This window comes from Bos indicus x Bos taurus, chromosome X, assembly GCF_003369695.1.
Source record: "Bos indicus x Bos taurus breed Angus x Brahman F1 hybrid chromosome X, Bos_hybrid_MaternalHap_v2.0, whole genome shotgun sequence".
Taxonomy (NCBI): Eukaryota; Metazoa; Chordata; class Mammalia; order Artiodactyla; family Bovidae; genus Bos; species Bos indicus x Bos taurus.
In genome coordinates this window covers 136,383,393-136,405,449 of record NC_040105.1, presented here as the reverse complement: position 1 = coordinate 136,405,449, position 22,057 = coordinate 136,383,393, and positions in this window count along the sequence as shown.

Genomic DNA, 22,057 nt, shown 5'->3' with positions numbered 1-22,057 from the left:
TAATGGATCAGTAAGGATTACATATATGACTAAAGGAAAATGCTTTAATTGTCTCCTACACATATTATTATGAATTAAATACAGCTCCTAGATCATCAGTTGAAACTGGATCAACAATTTTTATAGTTTAGTCCTTCTATTTTGGAGTACTAATAACTAACACACAACAATTTTTCTGTCACTCCAGTGCACATTCTTCATGTGATTTTTGTTAATAGTCTATTGTCATGCTAAGTTTGTGGATGTTGCTTGGGTTCAAAACATAGAGTGTGTAAAAAGAAAATCACCTAAAATTCCATTATCTGGAGAGAACACTATGAATATTGGGTTAACTTCCTCTTTCTATATATATGTGTGAATATGCACATGTATAAAATAGAGCTAATATAACACTGTATATAGAGTTTAAGCGTGAAATCATATGCACTTTTTCATGTCATTCAATATATATTTTAAACATCATTTTCAGAGTTTCAACTTAATATAGAACCATGGAATCAATAAAATATTACACTTAAAAGTAGGTTAGGCATGTTTATTTATGCTCATTTTTCAATTGTTTCTGCCTCATAACGGTGTTTTGAATATTAAATGGATTAATGCTTATTAAGCACTTAAAACAGTGTCTAGCATATAGCAAGTGCCCCTGGTGGCTCAGAAGGTAAAGCATCTGCCTACAATGCAAGAGACCCAGGTTTGGTTCCTGGGTCAGGAAGATCCCCTGGAGAAGGAAATGGCAACCTATTCCAGTACTCTTGCGTGGAAAATCCCTTGGACGGAGGATCCTGGTAGGCTACAGTTCATGGGGTCGCAAAGAGTTGGACACGACTGAGAGACTTCACATTCATTATTATTCAAAAGCATGTTTTTGGTCTCTTTTCCTAGGTGGCTCAGTGGTAAAGAATCTTCCTGCCATTTTATGAGACATAGGAGATGTGGGTTTGATCCCTGGGTCAGGAAGATCCCTAGGAGAAGGAAATGGCAACCCACTTCAGTATTCTTGCCTGGAGAATCTCATGGACAGAGCCTGGCAGGCTACAATCAGTCCACAGGGTCACAAAGAATCTGACACGACTGAACGACTTAGCACACACATATTAGCAAAAGATACTAAGGCCTTAGATAAGCAGATGACATTACATTTCTCCTGGTTTCTCTCATTAAAGCAGTAAAGTTGAATATTAATAAGTCTAGAGAATTATGTTGTCATGCATGTTAGTCTTGGAAATATAAATTCATCTCATAAAAAGTCAAAGGATCAAAGAAGGTTTTTACTATTAATTGGAAACAAAGTGTCATTGGTGTCCTGATTTAAAGGGCATTCAATTATGATTAGCTAATAATAAAAGAAAAAATAAATAAATAAAAATAATTAAGGTTAAATTTAAGTTATTATTAGCCTCTATTTCTCTAAAATCTTTTACTCATGGCCCATGGCACTAAATAAAATTAAATATAGAAAAGTTTCATAATTCACAATGACATTCTCAATGTTAAGACATTTTTAAATAAAAATGCATTACTGAAAGCATACTTCAAAATTATTAGATGTAATATTTTTATAGCCAAAAGCACTTAAATTTTAAGAATTGAACAACTGGAGGACTGTAATTCTATTTATAGATTTAGAAAGATTTAGTCACTTTCAAAAGTTAAAATTCTTTCTCTCTTTAAGCCACCTGTTCTCTCTCTCTTTAGGAATGGTTTTGTTAAATATAATCTCAAGATTCTGATTATTCTCTATTCTAAGGAAACCACATCAAGAGCAAAGTAAGATATTCTTCTTAATTATTAGTAAGACTTTGGAAGGTTCATGGACAGACAGTTCACTAATTTGTTACGGTCCTTGCCATAACATTTGAAAGAATGGTCTGGAAAATCTCAGAATAGACACTGCCTAAAATAAAACCTAGGAAGTGACCTAAGTTCAGTGAAGTGCTGAGAATATGTTACCTGAAACTTTAGCTTAATGAATTCCTTAATTAGGGAAGACATAATTTAAGTGCTAAAAAGTCATGTGGCTGAATATTTGAGTTATTGTATGTTTACATCAATTTAACTAGAAGCTATAATTATCAGTTATAAGAAGTCCGAATTAAAAGTCTACTCCCACTTCCACCACAGCTAAAAAATTTCTGAAGAAGTATTACTGACATGCTTCTGTTTATATGCTTTAGACACATTTATTCACAGATATAAGTTATTCATTTCCATAAATGAAAATTCAATTAAATGAACAACAGTAGAAAGTATAAGTGTTTTAAAATGTTTTATTGTCCAACAAACAACAAATAATAGTCTCTGGTTACATATATTTTTTCTCAAAATAGTAGCATAATTTTATATATGTCTAATATACTTTGAAGTGTATCTTTTTATTTAGCCCATTATTGTAAGTTACTATTAAAAAGAAACTCTGAAAATGATGTTTACAAAGAATTATAAAGTACTTGGAAAAATGCATAAGACATGCAATGTATGTGAAAAAAAAGAAAGTGGGATACAATTGTATATAGGGTATCAGCTTGAAACTTTCTTGTTTTCCCAATTTTCTGTGATAAGCATATATTATTTTAACAGCCAGGAAACACGTTTATTTAATGGGTGCCTGTGTGTGCATGCTCAGTCTCTCAGTCATGTCCAACTCTTTGTGACCCCATAGACTGTAGCCTGCCAGACTCCTCTATGCATGGAAGTTTCCAGTCAAGAATACTGGCATGGGTTGTCATTTCCTACTCCAGGTGATCTTCCTGATAACAGGGATTGAACCTTGTCTCTTGTGTATCTTGCATTGGCAGGTGGATTCTTTATCACTGTGCCGCCTGGGAAGCCCAAACAGGACCCTAGTCAATAACACAATTAGAAGAGAACAGTGACAACACTTATTTTTTTTTCATGACTCTATGAAAGTATAATGTATTATTTCAGCACTTCACATCATGGAACCCGAATTAGAAAAAAACATTTGTTATCTACCCTTTTATATATTGATGATGATAATCAAAGCAAGGCAGAACACCAAGGAAGTCCCTGATTTGGTCGCTTCTGAGGCCTCTCTCCTTGGCTTCTTTATGGCCACCTTCTCCCTGTGTCTTCATATAGTTTGTATCTGTGTCCTAATATCCTCTTTTAATAAGTATATCAATCATATTGGATTAGGGTCCACCTATATAACCTCATTTTTACTTAATTACTTCTTTAAAAGCCTTATATTCAAATACAGTCACATTCTCAGTTACTGGAGGTTAGGAATTCAACATATGAATTTGCAGGGGAGAAAATACAGCCCATAATACTCTACGCCCTGGACCCCTCAAATTCATGTCTTTGCCACATGTATGTTACATTCATTCCATCTCAACAACCACAAAAGTCTTAACTCATTCCAGCATGAACTCTAAGTTCAAAGTCTCATCTAAATCAGATATGGATAAGATTCCAGGTTTGATTCATCCTGAGGCAAAGTTTCTCTCCAGCTGTGAACCTATGAAAGTAGCAAGTTGTCTGCTTCCAAAATACAATAGTTGTGTAGGCATAGGACAGAATTTTCCAAATCTTTAAGTTCAGGTTCCCTTTGCTTAACAACTGCTTCTTCAATTTTTCTCTCTCTCTTCTTGCATTTTACTGTAAGCAGCAAGGAGAAACTAAGCTGTGCTTTCAACACTTTACCAATCACCCCAGCTAAATATCCAAATTGATCACTTGCAACTTCTACTTTCAACAAAACACTATAACACAGTTTGGCCAAATTTTTGCCAATATAACATAGATTGTATTTCCTCCAGTTTCCATTAATATGTTTCTCATATCTAACACCTCAACAGAAGTACCTTTAACATTCATATTTCTACCAACATTTTGTTCATGATGATATATGTGTTCTCAAATGATATATATGTTCTCAGATTATAGAAGCTTTATTCACAGCTCTCTTCTTTTCTTCCTAAGTCATCATCAGAGTTGTCTTTAATGTCCATGTTTCTATCAACACTCTGTTCAAGGCAATTGAGGCTTTTTCTTTTTTTTTTTAATTTTATTTTATTTTTAAACTTTACAATATTGTATTAGTTTTGCCAAATATCAAAATGAATCCGCCACAGGTATACCTGTGTTCCCCATCCTGAACCCTCCTCCCTCCTCCCTCCCCATACCCTCCCTCTGGGTCATCCCAGTGCACCAGCCCCAAGCATCCAGTATCGTGCATCGAACCTGGACTGGCGACTCGTTTCATACATGATATTTTACACGTTTCACTGCTATTCTCCCAAATCTCCCCACCCTCTCCCTCTCCCACAGAGTCCATAAGACTGATCTATACATCAATGTCTCTTTTGCTGTCTCGTAAACAGGGTTATTGTTACCATCTTTCTAAATTCCATATATATGCGTTAGTATACTGTATTGGTGTTTTTCTTTCTGGCTTACTTCACTCTGTATAATAGGTTCCAGTTTCATCCATCTCATTAGAACTGATTCAAATGTATTCTTTTTAATGGCTGAGTAATACTCCGTTGTGTATATGTACCACAGCTTTCTTATCCATTCATCTGCTGATGGGCATCTAGGTTGCTTCCATGTCCTGGCTATTATAAACAGTGCTGCGATGAACATTGGGGTACACGTGTCTCTTTCCCTTCTGGTTTCTTCAGTGTGTACGCCTAGCAGTGGGATTGCTGGATCATAAGGCAGTTCTATTCTCAGTTTTTAAAAGAATCTCCACACTGTTCTCCATAGTGGCTGTACTAGTTTGCATTCCCATCAACAGTGTAAGAGGGTTCCCTTTCTCTCCCGCATTTATTGCTTGTAGACTTTTGGATCGCAGCCACTCTGACTGGCGTGAAATGGTACCTCATAGTGGTTTTGATTTGCATTTCTCTGATAATGAGTGATGTTAAGCATCTTTTCATGTGTTTGTTAGCCATCTGTATGTCTTCTTTGGAGAAATGTCTGTTTAGTTCTTTGGCCCATTTTTTGATTGGGTCATTTATTTTTCTGGAGTTGAGCTGTAGGAGTTGCTGTATATTTTTGAGATTAGTTGTTTGTCCGTTGTTTCATTTGCTATTATTTTCTCCCATTCTGAAGGCTGCCTTTTCACCTTGCTAATAGTTTCCTTTGTTGTGCAGAAGCTTTTAAGTTTAATTAGGTCCCATTTGTTTATTTTTGCTTTTATTTCCAATATTCTGGGAGGTGAGTCATAGAGGATCCTGCTGTGATGTATGTCAGAGAGTGTTTTGCCTATGTTCTCCTCTAGGAGTTTTATAGTTTCTGGTGAATTTCTGTGTATTCCAGACGGTGGAGAACACTTAGGGAACTGATTACTGGCTGGATCTATCTCCCTCCTTTTCATTCCCCCCATTTATCCTCCTAGCCACCTCTGCCACCTTCCTCCTTCTTCTCTTCTCTGTATAACTCTGTGAGGCTTTTTCTAATATGCAACTCAAACTCTTCCAGTATCTATCCACTACCCAGTTCCATTTCTACATTTCACTTTTTTATTCCCACCCCTTTGCCTTGTATAGATTGGGATTGATATAGCCATAGGTAGATTAGAGATCTGGCTAAGGGGAAAATCATTTGGCATTAGTAGGATTTATCTGTGTGGTTCATAGTCACTTTTCTGTATAGTTATTACTAGCTGTGCCTACAACATGAATATGCAAAGTTAAAGCTGTGTAGTGATACAAATATGATCTATAGCTGCTGGCACCAGAAATATGAAGGCAATGAAAGATAAGTAAGATTTGAAATATATAAAGTCAGAAGCCTGTCTATGCAAAAGTCTTCCAAATATTAAATGTATAAAGTTATAGGCAAAGATTGGTTCTCACCAGAGCCTAGTCAAATATTATCTCCTATCAACAATATTCTTGATAATGTGACTATAAAAGGACCATATGGCTCTTTCCACTTTTCATGGAAATTACATGAAATATAATTTATCAAAATTTCTGTTTGTAGGTCACTTATCTACAGCAGTATTATAAAAAATGAATATGTCTATATGAAGTTACATGCATATTTATTAGCAATAGTAGAAAAGGCACTAATTTTGATCTTGTGAAAGACTAAGTTATCTTTCTATTCTCTCTATAGACAATGAAATTTACAAAATAATGATCATATTAAAAGGTGATCAAGAGTATGCATTCAAGGAAGTCAACAAATGTCAGGCAGGTTATATTTTATTGATTTTTGTGTTGTTTGTGGTATCTGTCAGCATTGAAATGTGTAATTTTTTTTCATTTATTTCCTAATTTTAAACAAATTTTCACTTTTGAACCTAATTGTACATTATTTTAGTTAAAGAGTGTTCCCAAATTGTATGTAATTTCAGTCTTTGCAAATTTTGGATCTGTCCCCAGATATAGGCTTCCCAGATGGTGCTAGTGGTAAAGAACCTGCCTGCCAATGCAGGAGATATAAGAACCTCAGGTTCGATCCCTGGGTTGGGAAGATCTCCTGGAGGAGGGCAGCACAACCCATTCCAGCATTCTTGCCTGGAGAATCCCATGGACAGAGGAGCCTGGCGGGCTACAGTCTATAGGGTCACAAAGGGTCGGACACAAGTGAAGTGACTTAGCACACATGCATGCATGTTAAAATATATCATAGGAGAGACCAATAAAAATTGGAATAATCAGGGAAAATTACCAGTCATTTTATGGAAAGAAACCAGTTTTATTTTTCAAATATTTGGGTCCTCTATGTAGAGAAAGTTTGTTTCCTCAAACAACATGGAGTTTCTTATAACAGGGCAGGAAGTCAGTACTATATTCAGAGTTGTTAAGAACTATTAAGTCTTTCTGGGACCAGTCACATTGTGGCTAATCATTTTGGCTGCCTTGTGGCAGGCATTTTCCAATTAACTGACAGCACAGACCTCCTAATTTCATTCTCAGCTCCAGCGAATGAATCATGATTGTACTGTTATCCTTTGCTTTGTTAGTAAATGGTCTGTGTCTAGGCATGTTACCTAATTCTTGCAAATAAAAGTCTGATGGGGCTTTCTGGGGAATATTTTTCTCTCTAATAAAAATGGCATGAGCTGAGTAAGAAGAAATTTCTTTTTGCCTCCCACTTTTTCAGATATTGGTGTAAGGGTGTAATATTTGGAGCTGTAGCAACGATCTTTTTGATCACAAGAGAATCAAGGGAATTAAAGTGATACCAACTCAAGAGTAGTACTGTGATATCATGTGTGCATGTTCAGTCACTCAGTCGTGTCTGATTCTTTGCAACTCCATGAATTATAGCCTGTCAGGCTCCTCTGTCCATGGGATTTCCCAGGCAAGAATACTGGAACGGGCTGCCATTTCCTCCTCCAGGGCATCTTCCCAACCCAGAGATCGAACCCACATCTCCTTAATCTCCTGTCATTGAAATCCAAAAGCAACTCTAAGACAGCCTGGTTCCAGACATCTAGTTATGAAATATAATTAAATACTATCTAAAACACTGTTGCCTGAGTTTTTTTTTGTTGTTGTTAGGTAGAGCTGAAAACATTTCCAATTAAATGATGATGGGTAAAATATGGGATAAAGAAGGGAAAAGTTTTGAATTAGTTCTCATATTAACAAATGTTTTCCTTCAAAACATAACTATGAAGATGTGCCTTATAAGTATGAAATACTTACTTTAATATTAGAAATGTTTTATTAATTTTCATGTAGCATGCCAAACTAAGATGGAAACTTGTTAAATGAAAAAAATTAAATAATAGCTTTATTGCAATATAGTTGGCCAGCACACTAAGCGCAGGCGGCTGACACCGCAGCACTGAGCGCTGGCAGCTGCGACCGGCGCACTAAGCCCAGGCAGCTGCGACTGGCGCACTAAGCACAGACAGCTGACACCGCCGCACTGAGCGCAGGCGGCTGACACCGCCGCACTAAGCCTGGCCGAGAGGAGATACACCACGTCCGAGGTCAGGGGCAGAAGCCAGGAGGACCCCATGCCCGAAGGGCAGCGGCCAAGAGGAGTTACCCCACGACCGAAGTCAGGGGCAGTGGTCGAAAGTGCCAGACTGCGACGGCACGGGAATGGCCGAGAGGAGCTACCCCTCTTTCGAGGTCAGGGGCGGCGATGAGGAGTTACCCCACGTCTGAGATCAGGGGCAGCGACGAGAGGAATTACCCCGTGTCTGAGGTCAGGGGCAGCAGCCGGGAGGAGTTACCAGCATCCGAGGTGAGGGGTGGCGGCCGGGAGGAGCTACCCCACGCCCCCACGCCCAAGGCCAGGGGCAGTGGCCGGGAGGACCAACCCCACGTCCAAGGAGCTGTGGCTGTGCAGGCACAGGAGGGCCTAGAGGAACTATCCCACGTTGATGGTCAGGAAGGGCAGCAGTGAGGAGATACCCTTCATCCAAGGTAAGGAGCAGTGGCTGCGCTTTGCTGGAGCAGTCGTGAAGAGATAGCCCACACCCAAAGTAAGAGAAACCCAAGTAAGATGGTAGATGTTGCAAGAGGGCATCAGAGGGCAGACACACTGAAACCATACTCACAGAAAACTAGTCAATCTAATCGCACTAGGACCACAGCCTTGTCTAACTTAATGAAACTAAGCCATGCCTGTGGGGCAACCCAATACCAGTGGGTCATGGTGGAGAGATCTGACAGAATGTGGTCCACTGGAGAAGGGAATGGCAAACCACATCAGTATTCTTGCCTTGAGAACCCCATGAACAGTATGAAAAGGCAAAATGATAGGATACTGAAAGAGGAACTCCCCAGGTCAGTAAGTGCCCAATATGCTACTGGAGATCAGTGGACAAATAACTCCAGAAAGAATTAAGGGATGGAGCCAAAGCAAAAACAATACCCAGCTGTGGATGTGACTGGTAAAAGAAGCAAGGTCTGATGCTGTAAAGAGCAATATTGCATAGGAACCTGAAATGTTAGGTCCATGAATCAAGGCAAATTGGAAGTGGTCAAACAGGAGATGGCAAGGGTGAATGTCGACATTCTAGGAATCAGCAAACTGAAGTGGACTGGAATGGGTGAATTTAACTCAGATGACCATTATATCTACTACTGCGGGCAGGAATCCCTCAGAAGAAATGGAGTAGCCATCATGGTCAACAAAACAGTCCGAAATGCAGTACTTGGATGCAATCTCAAAAACGACAGAATGATCTCTGTTCGTTTCCAAGGCAAACCATTCAATATCACAGTAATCCAAGTCTGTGCCCCAACCAGTAACACTGAAGAAGCTGAAGTTGAACAGTTCTATGAAGACGTTTTAGAACTAACACCCAAAAAAGATGTCCTTTTCATTATAGGGGACTGGAATGCAAAAGTAGGAAGTCAAGAAACACCTGGAGTAACAGGCAAATTTGGCCTTGGAATACGGAATGAAGCAGTAGAGAGACTAATAGAGTTTTGCCAAGAAAATGCACTGGTCATAGCAAACACCCTCCTCCAACAACACAAGAGAAGACTCTACACATGGACATCACCAGATGGTCAACACTGAAATCAGATTGATTATATTCTTTGCAGCCAAAGATGGAGAAGCTCTATACAGTCAACAAAAACAAGACCAGGAGCTGACTGTGGCTCAGATCATGAACTCCTTATTGCCAAATTCAGACTTAAATTGAAGAAAGTAGGGAAAACCACTAGACCATTCAGGTATGCCCTAAATCAAATCCCTTATGATTATACAGTGGAAGTGAGAAATAGATTTAAGGGCCTAGATCTGATAGACAGAGTGCCTGATGAACTATGGAATGAGGTTCGTGACATTGTACAGGAGACAGGGATCAAGACCATCCCCATGGAAAAGAAAAGCAAAAATGCAAAATGGCTGTCTGGGGAGGCCTTACACATAGCTGTGAAAAGAAGAGAAGTGAAAAGTAAAGGAGAAAAGGAAAGATACAAGCATCTGAATGCAGAGTTCCAAAGAATAGCAAGAAGAGATAAGAAAGCCTTCTTCAGCAATCAATGCAAAGAAATAGAGGAAAACAACAGAATGGGAAAGACTAGAGATCTCTTCAAGAAAATTAGCGATACCAAGGGAACATTTCATGCAAAGATGGGCTCGATAAAGGACAGAAATGGTATGGACCTAACAGAAGCAGAAGATATGAAGAAGAGGTGGCAAGAATACACAGAAGAACTGTACAAAAAAGATCTTCACAACCCAGATAATCACAATGGTGTGATCACTCATCTAGAGTCAGACATCCTGGAATGTGAAGTCAAGTGGGCCTTAGAAAGCATCACTACGAACAAAGCTATTGGAGGTGATGGAATTCCAGTTGAGCTATTTCAAATCCTGAAAGATGATGCTATGAAAGTGCTGCACTCAATATGCCAGCAAATTTGGAAAACTCAGCAGTGGCCACAGGACTGGAAAAGGTCAGTTTTCATTCCAATCCCAAAGAAAGGCAATGCCAAAGAATGCTCAAACTACCGCACAATTGCACTCATCTCACACGCTAGTAAAGTAATGCTCAAAATGCTGCAAGCCAGGCTTCAGCAATATGTGAACCGTGAACTTCCAGATGTTCAAGCTGATTTTAGAAAAGGCAGAGGAACCAGAGATCAAATTGCCAACATCCACTGGATCATGGAAAAAGCAAGAGAGTTCCAGAAAAACATCTATTTCTGCTTGATTGACTATGCCAAAGGCTTTGACTGTGTGGATCACAATAAACTGTGGAAAATTCTGAAAGAGATGGGAATACCAGACCACCTGACCTGCCTCTTGAGAAATCTGTATGCAGGTCAGGAAGCAACAGTTAGAACTGGACATGGAATAACAGACTGGTTCCAAATAGGAAAAGGAGTACGTCAAGGCTGTATATTGTTACCCTGCTTATTTAACTTATATGCAGAGTACATCATGAGAAACGCTGGACTGGAAGAAACACAAGCTGGAATCAAGATTGCTGGGAGGAATATCAATAACCTCAGATATGCAGATGACACCACCCTTATGGCAGAAAGTGAAGAGGACCTAAAAAGCCTCTTGATGAAAGTGAAAGTGGAGAGTGAAAAAGTTGGCTTAAAGCTCAACATTCAGAAAACGAAGATCATGGCATCTGGTCCCACCACTTCATGGGAAATAGATGGGGAAACAGTTGAAACAGTGTCAGACTTTATTTTTTGGGGCTCCAAAATCACTGCAGATGGTGATTGCAGCCATGAAATTAAAAGACGCTTACTCCTTGGAAGGAAAGTTATGTCCAACCTAGATAGCATATTCAAAAGCAGAGACATTACTTTGCCAACAAAGGTCCATCTAGCCAAGGCTATGGTTTTTCCAGTGGTCATGTATGGATGTGAGAGTTGGACTGTGAAGAAGGCTGAGCACCGAAGAATTGATGCTTTTGAACTGTGGTGTTGGAGAAGACTCTTGATAGTCCCTTGGACTGCAAGGAGATCCAACCAGTCCATTCTGAAGGAGATCAGCCCTGGGATTTCTTTGGAAGGAATGATGCTAAAGCTGAAACTCCAGTACTTTGGCCACCTCATGTGAAGAGTTGACTCATTGGAAAAGACTCTGATGCTGGGAGGGATTGGGGGCAGGAGGAGAAGGGGACGACAGAGGATGAGATGGCTGGATTGCATCACTGACTCGATGGACGTGAGTCTGGGTGAACTCCGGGAGTTGGTGATGGACAGGGAGGCCTGGCGTGCTGAGATTCATGGGGTCGCAAAAAGTCGGACATGACTGAGCAACTGAACTGAACCACAAAAAATACCAGTTTAAAATGTATGATTTAGTGGTTTTTAGGTATTCATAGGGTTCAATCCCTGGGTTGGGTAGATCCCCTGGATAGGGGAAAGGCTACCTACTCTAGTATTCTGGCCTGGAAAATTCCATCGACTGTATAGTATATTCATAAATTTGGGCATTGATCATCAATATCTAATTCTAGAACGTTTTCATCACTCCTAAGAGGAACTCAATATCTATTGGTAGTCACTCCCCATTTCCCCATCCCTCAGCCCCTGGCAACCACTTATCTATCTTCTGCCACTACGGATTGGTCCACTCCGGACATTTCATATAGATGGAATCACACTATATGTGGCCTTCTGTGTCTGGCTTTCTTCACTTAGTATAATTTTCTCAAGGTTCTTCCATGTTGTATCATTAATTAGTACTTCATTTCTTGTCCTGGCCAAATAATATTCCATTGTATAGATGTAACATATTGTGTTTGTCCACTCATCTCTTGATGGACATTTGGGTTGTTTCAATCTTTTGGCTATTGTGAGTGCTGCTGTGAACACTGGTTTACAAGCTTTTTTTTGAACATCTGTTTTCAATTATTTTAGTTGTGCCACTAGGAGTGGAATTTCTGAGTCATATAGTAATTCTGTGTTTAATATATTGGGGAACTGCAAGACTTTTCCAAAGTGGGTGCACATTTTACAGTACTACTAGGAGTATATGGGGATTTCAGTTTCTCCACATCCTCATCAACACTTGTTTTTGTGTGTCTTTTTTGTTACAACCACCCTAGTGAATGTGAAGTAGTATTTCTTTGTGGGTTTGACTTGCATTTCCCCCATTATTTCATGTACTTATTAGCCATTTACATATCTTCTTTGCAGAAATGTGTTGTGATCTTCTGCCCATTTTTAATTGAGATAATTGTTTTCCTTTTCTTGAATTGTTAGAATTTTTATATACTCTGGATTCTAGACCCTTATCAAGTATATGATTTGCAAATATTTTGTCCCATTCTGTGGATTATCTTCTCAATTTTTGATGGTGTTCTTGGAAGCACCAACAGTTTAATATCTGGTGAAGTTAAATTTAGCTAGTTTTTCTTTGGTTGTTTGTGCTTTTGGTATCACATTTAAGGAACTATTGGAAATACTGCAGGCTGAGATATGGTGACAAATTTTCATAGTAGAGAAGATAGGAGCTTGAAGCATTTCATTTAGATATTAAAAGGGACCTGGTAACATCTAAGCTGTATTTCAGTACATGTCCAGAGTACAATATTAAATACTGACTACCTATTTCAGAATAACCTAAAAATTCTTAATAAAAATAGAGATCACATGGCTCCTTCTGACATATCAAAATAAATCCCTGGGCTTAGGGACCAGGAATATGAATTTTAAACAAGTTCTTAAACAGATTTTGCTGTGTATGGAAGTTTGAGAACCACTGAACTATGACATGTGTCCTCCAGTAAGCATTAAATGCAAATTTCTTTATTTCTGATAACTGTCAGCATCACTGTCAACTTCTAGCAGATTTAATGCAACAGTATAAAATGTGCTCTTACTTTGTGCCAGGCACTGTGCTAGGCACTAAAGATATCCTACAAAGGAAAGTTTCTAAGAATATTTAAATGTGATAATTATCGTGGTACATACAAGTATTCATAAATACCTGACACAGGCAGATACATTATGTGCAAAATTGTCATTTCAAAGCAAACTGTGTTGATTTATTTATGATTCCACAGAATCTCATTATGGGAGGCTAGGTATCAGTTTCCATTTAATCAGAATAACATTTGAAATTTTTACATAATTTTTGGTCAATACAAGAATAGGGGCACTGCAATAAGCTGTGAGCTCTCCATGAGGAGTTTATGTCTTCAGTTCAGTTCAGTCGCTCAGTCATGTCAAACTCTTTGCGACCCCATGAACCGCAGCATGCCAGGCCTCCTATCCATCACCAACTGCCGGAGTTCACCCAGACCCATGTCCATTGAGTCGGTGTTGCCTTTCAACCATCTCATCCTCTCTTGTCCCCTTCTCCTGCCCTCAATCTTTCCCAGCATCAGAGTGTTTTCAAATGAGTCAGCTCTTCACATCAGGTGGCCAAAGTATTGGAGTTTCAGCTTCAGCATCAGTCCTTCCAATGAACACCCAGGACTGATCTCCTTTAGGATGGACTGGTTGGATCTCCTTGCAGTCCAAGGGACTCTGAAGAGTCTTCTCCAACACCACATTTCAAAAGCATCAATTCTTTGGCGTTCAGCTTTCTTTATAGTCCAACTCTCACATCCATACATGACCACTGGAAAAACCATAACCTTGACTAGATGAACCTTTGCTGACAAAGTGATGTCTCTGCTTTGTAATATGCTGTCTAGGTTGGTCATAACTTTCCTTCCAAGGAGTAAGCGTCTTTTAATTTCATGGCTGCAGTCACAATTTATCATATTTGAGAAGGAAATTTACATACACTTGTACATATTTTCAACCTCTGAGCATGCTGTGGTTTGCAATATAATTAAGATCTTACAGAAACGAAAATGCAGATACATGAGATACATATTAATCTAGACACTATTTTAATGTGAGTAAAGTATTAGGAGAAAATGACAATAAATGATGGAAGACTCTATGGGCAGTTGCATCTAAATCCCACAGTCACTGACTGTGGTGACCAGTCTCCAATATGACCCCCAGTGATACCCATCTCCTGGTATTCTCATACTGTGTAGTTCCCTATCACATGATACCTCAATTGGCCTGTGTGACCCATAGAGTAGGGCAAAAGCAATGTAAATGGCGGTGGCTTCTTTCTTGGATATGCTCACTCTCACTTGCTCTCTTTCTCTGTTTCTTGGATCACTTCCTCTTGAGAAAGCCATGTGAGAGAAGGCTAAAGGAGGGGTCCATGTGCTGATGAACTGAAATCTCTTGCTAAAAGCTACAGGTTTGAGCTTGGAAGTTGATCTTTCAGCCTTCTGTTAAGATAGTTTTCAAATACTACAGCCCTAGCTGACAGCTTGACTATAATCTTATGAGAGAACTGAGTCAAGACCACCTAACTAACCTGCTCTTGGATCCCTGATGAACAGAAATCATGAGATAATAAATATTTGTTGTTTTAAAACTCTTAGGTTTCCAAAAAAAAAAATAAAACTCTTAGGTTTCGTAGTAATCTGTTAGGCAATGGTAGATAACTAGCATGCATATCAAAGAAATATTATTTGATGTGAATAAACAGATTTCTATAAAGTAATACTTTCTGGAAAAATGTAACCTTAAAATTCTTACAGTTATCCCAGTACTAAAAAGGTTAAAAATTTCCCTAGCAATGTTGTCAAAACCTTTGTAACATAAAATTCCATTTTAATCAATATTTCTTGAAGAGTGTATTACAATTCTAGTCATAAGGAAACATTATGAATTGCTCAATAGTATCATATGGATTTTATGTGGAGTAAACTCTTCTTTGGTCATACAGTGTCTTCAGTCTTAAATTACAATTATTACATTATTTTTAACACCAGTTAACATTCAGATGCTTACTATGTGGTAGACATTGCATTTCATTGTTTCATTCCCTATTACTTACTGCCTATAATATATTTCCACTTAATTCTCATAATAACCCCACAAGAGAAGCACTATTTATTATCCCTTTTTAAGTTCTCAAAGCTAACAAGTGTCAGAACATAGATGTGAATCTAATCCTTTTCCAGAGCCCAGGTTAATGAAAGAGTATACTGAGATATTTTTATATGAAATAATCCTTGACAAAGACTCATTAACAGAACTTCAGTCAGGCTTCTCTAAACCCTTTATCATTATGTTATGTACCTATTTCTCTCTGATAACTTTCCTTGATCTTAAGTCCTCTCTTTCTGAAATTAATGTAGCTACTTATGCTTTCTTTTCATCAGTGTTAGCATGGTCTATCTTTCTCTCTCCATTTACTTTTAATCTATGTGTGTCTTTACATTTAATGTTGGTTTTTTATAGACAACATATAGTTGGGTCTTTGTTTTTAATCTTATATAGAACTTGTGTTCATTTATTTATTTATTGCATGTGAGATCTTAGTTCTCTGACTAAGGATCAAACCTGAGCCTCCTGCAGGGGAAGCATGAAGTCTTAACCACTGTACTGCCAGGAACTCCCAGGTGGGTTTTGTTGTTGATTCAGTATGACCTTCTGTCTTTTCATTGGTGTATTTAGACAATTGACACTGAAAGTGATTATTCATATAGTTGGACTAATATCTACCATATTTGTTACTGTTTTCTATTTACTGCCTTTGTTTTTTGTTTCACACTTTTTTTTCTGCCTTTTTTGGTTTTAATTGAACACTGTATATGACTTTATTTTCTCTCTTTCTTAGACTATCAATTATACCTATTTTACTTCTTTTTTTAGTTCTTGCCCTAGAGTTTGCAATACATATTTACAATTAATTTAAGACGAGTTTCGAATCACACTATACTACTTCATGGGTAGTGTGTTTGCATGCTCAGTCACTCGGTTGTGTCCAACTGTTTGCAACCCCATGGACCATAGCCTGCCAGTCTCCTCTGTCCATGGGATTCTCCAGGAAAAAATACTGGAGTGGGTTGCCATTTCCTTCTCCAGGGAATCTTCCTGACCCAGGGATCGAACTTACATCTCCTGCATTGGCAGGCGGGTTCTTTACCACTGAGCCACCTGGAAGCCCCATGAGTAGTGTTAAGTACCTTATAATAAAATATTCCTAATTCTTGCCTTCCATCCTTTGCTGTCATTTATTTCACTCATACATAAACATACATAAGCATATATACATATATGTATATACACACATAAAATTAAATATGTGTTTCTTTTATTATTTTGAACAAACTTACCTGTTGGTTCAATTCAGGATTTTAAAAATGAACGTTTTTATTTTACTTCCTGTTTCCATTTTTTGATGTTCTTCCTTTCTTTATGTCAATCTAAGTTTCTGACCCATATCATTTTCCTTCTCTCCAAAGAACTTCTTTTAACATTTTTTTTCAAGGTTGGCTTTACTGGCAATAAATTCCCTCAAATTTGGTGTGCCCAAGACTGTTTTTATTTCTCCTTTAATTTTGAAGGATAATTTCATAGGAACAGGATAGTAGACTGGTGATTATTTCTCTCAGTACTTTAAATATTTCATTCCATTTTCTACTGCCTTCATGTCTGGATGTAATTCTTTTTTAAAATTAATTAATTAATATTTTGGCCATGTTGGTCATTAGTTCCCAGACCCAGGATCAAACCCCCGCCCCTGGCAGTGAAGTGTGGAGTCCTGACCACTGGACTGCCAGGAAAGTCCTGGATGTAATTCTTATATTTGCACCACTATAGGTAAGATTTTATTTTTCCTTTTAGCTTCTCTCAAGATTTTTGTTTTAATGTTCATTTTCTGAAGTATCAGTATGATATATATTTGTTGTCATTCACCCTGCTTAGTATTCTCTGAATTTCCTGGGTCTGTGTTTCTCTAACATTACTTTAGGGAAATTCTCATTCATTATTGCTTCAGTTATTGCTTCTGTTCCTCTTCCTTTCTTCTACTCCTGGCATTCCCTTTACACATATGTTACATCTCTTGTAGTTGTCCTCCAGTTCTTAGATTTCCTTTCCTCTATTTTTTCCAGTCTTTTTTCTGTTTGCTTTTCGGTTTTAGAAGTTTCTATTCTCATATTCTTAAAGTCAAATTCTTTCCTGAGCTGTGCCTAGTTGACTAACAAGCCAATCAAAGGCATTCTTTATTTCTATTATGTGTTCTTGGTGTCTAGCATTTATCTCTAATTCTTTCTTAGGATTTCCACCTCTCGGCTTACATTATGCATCTGTTGTTTCATGTTGTCTACGTTTTGCATTTAAAGTCCTTAGCATAATAATCTTAATCCCTTTAAAATTCCTGGTCTGGTAATTCCAACACTCCTGCTATATCTGACTCTGGTTCTGATGCTTGTTTAGTCTCTTCCAATTGTGCTTTTGGCCTTTTAGTAGGACTTGTAACTTTTTTGCTAAAATGTAGACATGATACACAGAATAAAAGGAATTGCTGTAAATAGGCCTTTAGTGGGGGAGGCGAAGCATTCCACAGTCTTGTGATTATGTCTCAGTCTTTTGGTGAGCCTGTGTCGCTGGACTGTGAACCTCAGCAGTGCTTCTCTGTGGCCCTCTCCCCAGTGCCTTATCCCTGCCGCCTGCTTAGGTGGGACAGGATGGCTGGAAAGGGCTTATGTATTTCCTTCTCCCACACAAAAGGTTAGAAGGGCCTGGTGTTGTATATCCGCACCCCCCGCCTCCTGCCCCCGCGGGTAGGTTAAGCTCTAACGTAACTTCAGCAGATTAGGCTCCAGTAAAATTGTTTTTCCTACAGCAGGCCTTGTTAAAAGAAATAGAATTCCTTTGGGACTTCCCTGGTGGTCCAGTGGTTAAGATTCCATGTTTTCATTGCAGTAGGCACAGGTTAGATCCCTGCTCAGAAATTATTAAGATCTCACATGCTGCAGTGTGGCCCCCTCCCCCCCACCAAAAAAAGAATTTTCTGTCATATTTAAAAATGTTTCCTTTTCCATTCCTCCTGCTCAAAGCATGAGAAGATTTTTCTCTGATATTCACTCTGAGGACTTGGTAGGGGCTCCTGGAGGTAAAACCCACAGAAGTGTGAGAACATCCCCAAGACGAGGTCCTTGTGGATTTGTTAGGCTTGTCTAACTGAGCCTCTAGCAATTCATCAATTACAGCTTAGGTTTTCCTACCCCAGCACTGATTTCCATAGAGCTTTTTACTTATGGATTTCTGCCCCTGTCCAGGACTTTGGCCACCTCATGCGAAGAGTTGACTCATGGGAAAAGACTCTGATGCTGGGAGGGATTGGGGGCAGGAGAAGGGGACGACAGAGGATGAGATGGCTGGATGGCATCACTGACTCGATGGACATGAGTCTCAGTGAACTCCGGGAGTTGGTGATGGACAGGGAGGCCTGGCGTGCTGTGATTCATGGGGTCGCAAAGAGTTGGACACGAATGAGTGACTGATCTGATCTGAAACTGTGCTTCTCTGTATCCACCTGTCTGTCTCTCTAATTCTAGGGACATCGGTTCACCCTGTGGCTTTCCTTCTCAATTTTCCTTTTGATCAGCTTTTTGTTTGTTGTTATAATGGAGTGAAGATTTCTAAGCTCTTTACATGCAGGACTGGAAATCAGAAGTCCTTGAGACATAATTTTCGTGTCTATCCGGCATTTGGTTTTTAGAGACAAGGTGTATATCTTCAGCAAGATTGCCTAAAACACAAAGGGCGCTTCTTCTTGCAAATTCTACTCTAATAGTTTACTGCCATTCCAGATAAAATTTATGTCAAGTGTTTTTTTTATTTTACCAGCTTTATTGAGATATAACTCATATATCATACAATTCACTGGTTTGAAGTACAGAATTCAATGTTTTAATTCAAAGAGCATCTGATAAAGAGAACTTTAAAGAAGTTATCCTTCTTATCCTCTTGGCTGTCCTGGAATGGCTGAAGAGGGGGAAGGACTATATTTGTGAGACTCCGAGAGATGGACAGAAATGTTGCAGCAGAAACTTGAGATTCTCCCAGTGGAATTTAAATTCTATTTCTTTTCTAGCAATAATGTCTTTATGGGAACATAACTTTCCATCATGATCTTACATCATATTTTTGAGTCTGTACAAGAAATGGCCACATGGAAAGTATTTCTGTTCCTTCTGTCAAATCAAAATAGAGGTCAATGCCTGCCATGTTCTCCATATCCGTGTCATGTTCCTTAAACATTCATGTAATAATTTAATGCCAGTCATGTTTATCTCTGCAAAAAAAATACGTTTGTCTGCTTCTACAGAAAATAAGAACTATATAACCTCATAATGTTTCCTATCTTATTTTTGAGTCCAGGAAGATTAACACTAGATTCAAGGCTCAACTACAGCTAGATCAAGCCTAAACTCCCAGCAAAATTCATTTTTTACTAACAAATGGCATTTGATTGTCACATATATTTTTTCTTTTTTCTTTCTTTTTTACTTTTTCTTGTTGCTGCACTGCATTGCTTGTGGGATCTTAATTCCCCAAGTAGGAATTGTACCTATGCTCCCTGCTGTGGAAGGGTGCAGTCCAAACCACTGGACTACCAGGGAATTCCCTATACATTAATATTTAAGTCAATTCAGTAATTTTAATGCATGATAGCACTGATTAACATTACAAATCAATTTAAAATAAGATAAAATATATTATACCCATTGGAATAATTTTCAGATTTTGAGCAAAACAATATGAAGATAAGAACGAAGAGAAAATGATTTGAATTTGGAAGAACTAGAAATAGAAAATAAATGTTTCTTTTCAAATGCTTTTTATTTTAAAAATTTCAAAACTAGGAATTTAAAAGTTTCTGCTTATTTTAGAGTTATGCCAGAACAATTGGGAATGTTGTGACTAGTAAATTTATCTTTTAACTAACTTATAGTACTTGGCTTCCCTGGTAGCTCAGACGGTAAGGCATCTGCCTGCAATGCAGGAGACCTGGGTTCCATCCCTTGATCGGGAAGATCTTCCTGGAGAAGGAAATGGCAACCCACTCCAGTACTCTTGCCTGGAAAATTCCATGGATGGAGGAACCTGGTAAGCTACATTCCATGGGGTTGCAAAGAGTTGGACACGACTGAGCAACTTCACTGGTTCACTGGTGGTAGGACAGATGTTTCTAAAGAAAGGTTAAGCTTGTTTACTGGTGTGGAATTGTAATGAGTTTATGGTGGAAAACAAAAATTTCAACTATTTTGCACCCTTCCTTGAAAGCTATAGTCCCCACTGCTTTTCTCCTTAAGGTTCATGTCATGTACTGGTTTATACAGAAAAATTCTTTAGAACTATTTCTTTCTGATACTTACAGAACTAGTATCTTTGTATGAGTTCTAATTTTCCATTTCACAGCGACCAGTTTTATTTCATGTGGGGAACAAACTCAGGGTCATTCGTTTCAGATGTGAGACAGTTATCTGAACTATTTAAGTAAAAAGTAAAGTGTGTAGGTGCTCCAGAGTGGATGTCAATATTGACTAAATTGACAGGACAATTACTCAACTTTCTATTTCATTTGCCTTTGTACACATAGCCACAAATCAACTGGCTCTGTTAACTTACTCTGAGGAATTCATTTCCTATGAAAAGCTAAATTTTAACTTGATACAGTTTAATAATAGATTAGAAATCTTCAGAGTGGGCAAACTTTGAAAGTAAGGGTAACATTAAATTTGATACTCAGATATTTGAGGGCAATTATATTAAGTTCATTTTAACAATTTCAATGACTTGGGCAGATTTAGTCATTCAACAAATGTTCACTGAGGCTTCCTGTGTGCTTTTCACAGTGTTAGATCTGGGGATACAATTTAAAATGTCAAGTCTCAGCCTTCAACAAATTCACAGTCCAGTGGGGAAATCAGATGGGTAAAGAGATAATTATGCAACAATATAAGTATAGTCAGTGGCAGGGTTGTATAAAACACTGTTTCAAGAAAATTAATGTGGTAGCACTATGTAAAGTGCACTTGAGCTAAGGATATCAAATTAGCAGTATAAAGTAGGTCCTATTACTATTCTTATTCTGAACATAAGGAAATTTCAGAGGGTTAGAGAGATTCAGTAATAGCCTGATATCATTCAGTTTATTCATTAATGTGTTCATTCATTGACACATTTATTCATCAGAAACCGTTCTGGGAGCTATGAATAGAGCAGTGATCAAGACAGACTGGACCCTGCCTTAAGGATCTTATAAGAGATTCAGAAGTGCTGCGATAATTCAGAGAAAGAGATAATAATAGTGTATTTGAAATTCTAGGAGGGTCAATGAACATAAATACTCAATTATATATTAAAGGGCAGAGCTGAGAGTCAAGCTGGGTTCATCCCAGTTGTCTGTGAATGGTAGCTCACCCACATCCTGGCAGCCAGGTTTTAGAGAGTGGGGAGGGCTTTACTGATATTAACACATATGTGGGCCTGCAGGAGTTACTGAGTTACATTGTTTGGGTGGGAATTTACTTTAAAATACTTCAGGAGTGTATTAGTAGTGCGATGAGTAAAGAAAAGAAGTTAATTCTAATTAAAATCCTAGGGCTGATTAATTACCAAATAAAGTATCTTTATATGTAGCAACATTTGGGGGCTAGCTAATTAGCTGATGAACCATCTTAAATAAATAGCAGTGTTAAGACATGTGATTGGTTAGGAACAGTGCAAGAGGACCAAATTCCTTCATAAGAAATGTTGTGGAATCCGGAGTTGCAAAACACACCTTGGAGGATACTCAAGACAGTGGA